The sequence below is a fragment of the Temnothorax longispinosus genome, chromosome 3, assembly GCF_030848805.1.
Source record: "Temnothorax longispinosus isolate EJ_2023e chromosome 3, Tlon_JGU_v1, whole genome shotgun sequence".
NCBI lineage: Eukaryota > Metazoa > Arthropoda > Insecta > Hymenoptera > Formicidae > Temnothorax > Temnothorax longispinosus.
The window spans coordinates 3,544,714-3,551,069 of NC_092360.1; the positions used below are offsets into that span (position 1 = coordinate 3,544,714).

General features: G+C 39.6%; 1 long non-coding RNA gene across 1 annotated transcript; it reads left to right on the forward strand.

Moving 5' to 3' along the window:
* The first annotated feature begins 864 nt into the window (after positions 1-864).
* LOC139810420 (uncharacterized) lies at positions 865-3,865 on the forward strand. Its single transcript, XR_011731330.1, has 3 exons — positions 865-1,122; positions 2,589-2,815; positions 3,168-3,865. It is a non-coding gene; the product is annotated as an uncharacterized lncRNA (long non-coding RNA).
* Positions 3,866-6,356: the final 2,491 nt, after the last annotated feature.

The window sequence follows — 6,356 nt, forward strand, 5'->3', positions numbered from 1 at the left end:
ATGAAGCTTAACTTTCCGACATGCAGGCCCTACATAGCCGACTAACGCCACGTTCATTATCTTTTCTCCAAAGCCATGCGGGTACGTCGACGTGGAACCGTCTAAAACCATCTATCCGGAGTCTGTGATAGAAATGGCTGCTGGGAATCTACGCCTAAAAAGAGAGAGAAGCTTCTCCCTTCATATAAAACTACTTCATTATACTTGATATAAATATCTTCCTAATGCAGCATTAGTAACTTTCAATTACGTTTCGTATTTCAGTCATTTCGTCTTCATTATTAGTTCGCTCATCTTTCAAGTGAAGTTAACGACGCTCGAAGATGTTAACGCTAATTGAAGTACAACGCGAACATATATAGTATTTCTTCATCTCTCTTTCTCTCTGGAAAAATAAACGCCTAGAATTTAAATATATTTCTGAAGCGGATCGCTCGCGTACTTACTGTCCGAGCACCGCCAGACGTCCATCTCGAGCGTCTTTGCCCGTTTCTGAACCCTTTAGCGGCGGGTGGGATTTTTGCGGGCGGACGACGAGGGCGAGAGCGAGGGCGTCGTCGCATAGGTAGGCAGGTAGATAGGTAAGGGAACGAAGGACCGTCGGGTATTTCGGGGTGCCGTGCACCCGGCGGGACACCGCCGCGCCGTAGCTCGCCCTGTCTCGCGGGCTTTAATATCGTGGCATTCCCTTTATTCCGGGAACGGAGCGCAACGCGAGATCCACTTTAATCCTAATATACCATACGTAGCGCCGGCCGGGAAAGTATTATCGCGGCGCGCGAGCCGCGGGCGACGCTCGGCGACGCGCGGCAGGTCGCCGCGGACGTCTCGCAGCTCGTCGCGTCCTCCGCGACGCCGAGCGGACGCGTTGACGACGCAGCGGTCCAGTCGCGATCGCGTCGCACGCGAAACGCGCGCGAACGTCGTCCGCGGCCGGACGAAACATTCGCCGGCGACGATGTTTGTCCGAGCCGGCGGCCGAAGTCGCGCCGCGAGCGTCGCAACCGCAGCTCGCCTGGCGGCCCCGGGATGGGCCGAAAATTAAAAATTTATCTCTGAGAAGGTAGCTCCGGTCGCGGGCGCGACGTTGTCGGGAAGATCGGGCGCGAACGCGACGTCATGGTAATTATGGAAAATATCGCAGGTCGCGCGCCGCGACAATACTATTCCGGCCGAGAGCGGCGCGACCGGGGGAGAGCCCGAGCGCGCCAAGCCCAGAAGGACGTCCTGTGACGCATTCAATTGAAAATCTCAAGGCACCCTCGTGCACCGTCGTAGGATAATATATAGGGTTACATTACGTGCAAAATCGATCGGTTATTTCGGCCGACGAGAGACACGGAATTCTCGGTCTCTATCTATCTATCTATCTCTGTCTCGCTCTCTCTGTTTCTCTCTCTCTCTCTCTCTCTCTCTCTCTCTCTCTCTCTCTCTCTCTCTCTCTCTCACCCTCTCCCTTAATGAGACCGCCGTGGTTCGCTGGACGTTAATTTGCGTCGTTCGCTCGCGAGATTTTGCTTTTGCGAATTTTTGATACGGGCTAGTCGCAAAAATTTTAGCTCGTCCGGCGAGCTCTCCGTGAGAAAATAGGCTACAATGTTGCGCGTTTTTACGGTCTATTTTCAAGGAACACGTAGATTTGTAAAAACCTAATTAAGCTTGTAGAAACTATTCATCCTACAGTCGCGCCAACGCCAGACCCTTTGCCTGTCGCTTTTACAGTCTAATGCATCCGAGTGATACGGATGCGCAACTGACGTTCTTCAATTCTGTACGATATTGAGTTAGAAGAGGAGAGGCAGAATCTTATTTTATATCTTACTGTCGCATCTCGTTTCCGGGTAAAAGTACATAACAAAATTAGCTCAGGCGTTTTTAATATAATTTCGAAATGGAAGAACATTCGGGCACTCTACCCTAAATCCTGCACCCGCGTGACAAGTTTTATCGATCTTACTTTCACCCCTTACGGAAAAATCGCGAGAAGCGAACATTGTAAACTCCGATTTTACATCCCCGACTAAGGAAACGCGCGGGTTAAAGTTAAAAACTCGAAATCACAGAAATTTCGACGGATTTCTTTGTCGCTCGTTTCTCTCTCTCTCTCTCTCTCTCTCTCTCTCTCTCTCTCTCTCTCTTTCTCTCGATTGATTTCCGCTGTGCGTGACTTCGTAAACGACCGTGTGTGTCACTGTAAAGATCGCGTATTTTGACACGTTAGGGTTTTGCCTCGCGACTGCGTAGCGTAAAATACATGATATTTTATCAACAGTGCAACTTTCTGGAAATTGAAAAATTTAACGCGCACGAATGGCGCATGCTGTATCCTACTCTAATAAATTTCTCTCTTTCCTTTGAATTTTGGATTATCCGCGACGCGCGAGCTCTCGTATATATAAACGCACACACGCTCATTGTGAGATACACACGTATACGCGCTCCATTGTTATTGTTATGCTATAGCGAGCGGGAGAGCGAGTGAGCGAGCAAGCGAGCGAGCGCGGCCGTGTAAATAGGAGCGCGCGTACGCTCTAATGGAAATAATATTCCGGCTCGTAATGAAATTATGTTTTCCTATGATCGATCAGGTATGCGCACGACGTTACCCGAGTGACGATTGTGTTTGTCGCGAGAGAAGTTTACTTGGTCCGAAAGAGACAAATTATTCCCGATGTTTATCTCGCGCTCTCAGCAAACCGCGGATCGTAATCGAAATACAGCCGGTGATTTTTCGAAATGCCCGTTTATACAAATACACCGTTTTATCGATTGAAACTGATTTTACGCGAGCAGCGTCCGAGGATTGACGAAAGAGGTGAGGCTTGCGAAATTTTGCTTCTGATCCGCTTCTGTTAGCGAGAATAAAATAATTACACGAAATTTGGATATTTTTTTCTCAAAATACAATAGAAGTTGTAAAATTTAAAATAAAAAAAAAATCGACGTTGAAGCTACCATCGCGGCATAATATTATGAATTCATTTAATTTTGTTAAATGCTATTGCCCCGGCAATACGGTAATTAGGGGAAACAATTTCGGCGAAAATAAATTAACGCAAAGCAGTGCGTATACAAATATATTTTTTCGTACATGTTAATATTGTAAAAAATGAAATAGTGACTTTTATGAATTCCATCTCTATTTCCCTTCCTCTTTCAATCCGCAGGTACCTAGGAACCGACGCGGGACTAAATTATAAACAGGAGAATTCAATGGGGGAGGACGGCGAAGCGACGTCGCGTTTGAATATTCCCTTCCCGAGTCGAGGGAGGGAAAGACCGGCTTGCCAACCCCTTCGTTCCGCGTGGCTGCGGAATCAGCAAAACGTTACGGATAACAATTTATATTTTATATATTTATCTATAGTCTCTTATACTCTTAAGATTCGATGAAAAAAAAAAACACATAAGGCTTGTAGTTTATAGTCGTTACATGAATCTCAACTGTATCAGGGGAGACACTCGGAAGTTTCGTATCTTGAGATACAGACGGCTTAATAAATATTTCGATTAGAAATCAATTGAGAATATGTCCTCAACTGATTGTAGAATTAAAATATTGCTCGAATATCGCAAAAAGTGATGAGACATCTACAAGATCTTGCGATATTAAATATTAAATAATTTGTTTCAAGTAATGTAAAAAGCACAGTAAATATAATACATGAAGGTAGATAGGCTATGAAAAACTAGGATTTATTTATTATAAAAATGATCAATAATTATTAGCGCGTTTTTCATTAATTAAATATGCTATCTGACAATAATATATTTCCTGTGCGTCTTTTATTTGTGTTTATAAAATATAAAAAAGATTCTCTAAATATATATATACATCTCAAATTCTATTAAAAACATGTTTAGAAAGGGGAAAATAAAAGTAATACACAACTAAATTAACAATTTTACTGTGAGGGATAATTTATTTTTATTTCGCATAAATCCGCCATAAATCATACGGTGTAAATAAATATCTCTTGTTCCAATCTTCATTATCCATGAAATATAAATGCCATAAAGAAATTGAAGTAAAATTGTTATATTCTAAAAATGCATCACAACATCCGCTTCTATCTAGCGTAATTTTATTTTACTTCTTTCTCTTTTTTTCCCTTGTTTTTCTCTAATTATTTCAGCAATAAACCAAATTGAAAATTATATCCATTATAATCCATATAGTATAAAAATTTATATTAAAAAAATATAATTAAAATTATTAATATATATATATATATTATATCTTTATAGTGTTCTCAATCAAAGTTTCTTGAAAAATTTTACTCGCGCTTGACAATTCACGTACGTGTTCAATAAATTGATGGTTACACGATTTCTAAAATTAAATATTTCCAAGATTTATCAATATTTGTTGATATTTGTTAATCTGTTCTAGCCGGTCTAGTCTAAAGTAATAAATCTCTGCAAGATATAATATTCATCTATATTTTTATATTTTTAACTTGATATATACACTTTTATAAACACGCATATTGTACATAGGTACACGATATAATTCTCATACAGATCTATTACTTTAATAAAATTAAAAAAAATATGTCACTCACCAATGCGACACGCAGCGGCGGAGTTGTGACTAGATTGAAACTATAAAACAGAAAAATATATGTAAATTGTAACAATGCCCGGAATAATTAATATCTAAAAGAATAATAATTGTTGCCTGCACATAAAATAATTATAAATAATAACTCTGCAAGTAACAAATAAAATAACGAAAAAAGACTAAATAAATAACAAATTAACAAGAGAGAGTCTCGATAATGAAATTAATAAGTGACAAGTAAAAAGGGGCTTTGAGAGTTCAACGCAGTTGACGGTGCGTAAGTTGACGTTATATCGATCTTTAATAAGATACATAATTATAAATCGAACGTTTTAACTCCGTTTTGAGCCATCTTCAGCAGTATAACAACAAAATCGAAATAATTTTACGTTCTCCGGCGAGAAATAAGTAACGGCGGGTACCTTCAAATTTTGGTGGTCTAAAAATAGCTTGATTTTCTGCGAGGAAATCCAAGTAAAACTTGGCTAATGATCATAGTTTTATTACATAATCAAAATCAAAATGACAGTCATAACTTGAGCGAAAAGAGTCCTCTTTTTACTTGTCACTTGTTAGAAATAAACTAGTTTACTCACCTCAAGGTCGCTCGATGCCTCCCAGGCCTTCTTGTCCTCTTAGATTCGTTTGCTGCACTTGACGACGCAACACACGCGAGAGCATGATTAATTACGACCGCGCGTACTAATCATCGGAATAGGATAATCGCACGGCACTTTGCACACGGCATTCTCGTGATGTTAATCGCGAACGACGCACACTTTATTATTGAACACCGCGACGGAGAAATAACGCGAAAAAAAAAATACAAAGCTCTATGCCCGATCCGCTCGACACCCGTGAATCCCGCCCAGCGAAACGTCGAACGTTTGACGATTTGCGTATTACTCTGCGCTCTCACAATCAATCCGAAAATGACCCAAATTCAAAGCGCGTTTTACGAGATACATTCGAATTGTTAAAAAAATTATTATATCACCCGCATTTACAGATATGATGCAATAAACAGTGATCCGTGACTCGCATCCCTTGTCTCTTCGATTTGGTGAAGTGAAACAAATTGCACGAAATACTTGCTTCGATAAAAGAAATGATGAATTTACAGTCGTTAATCGTGGGAGTTAATTAACACGTTGTCTACCGAGCGCGTTCGGTATATCCCTTACCGTGCACGCTACGGTAGAATTCCCGTTGTCATAAGCATATAATGATGAAATATCGTGTAATATGATTAAATAAGACTATATTTTCTTATACGCGCGGAGTAACGCACTTCACATTGTTAACTAGCTATTTATGGAGAAAATGATTATTATTCTCGACAGTTATTTATGCTATTCAAAATTCTGTAAGCGTCGTAACGTTTGATGTTAATGGTAAATATTCAATAATAAAATTTTATATGACATTTATGATTTATAAGCGTTTTAAAAAATTATGATAGTGCCGATCAATGACTATCAGGGCTAAAAGGCGCCATTTACGAATGCCCATCACGACAATTAACATTTTAATCGCACCAGGCGATACACTGTTAAATATTAAAGAATGAAATTTAAACCAATAACTTGAATTAGATAGCATTTTGTTATTTTTAACTATCATGTCAAAATTCATTATTTTAACACAAAACAATAGGTATTTATAACAATACTATTATAATTTCATTGGTTTAATTAAATTAACATTGTTTTAGTTAAATTAACGATATATTTTGAATAAGAACGGTGGCAACCTAGGAATAGTTAAAAATGGTTAAAAGTGACTCAAATTG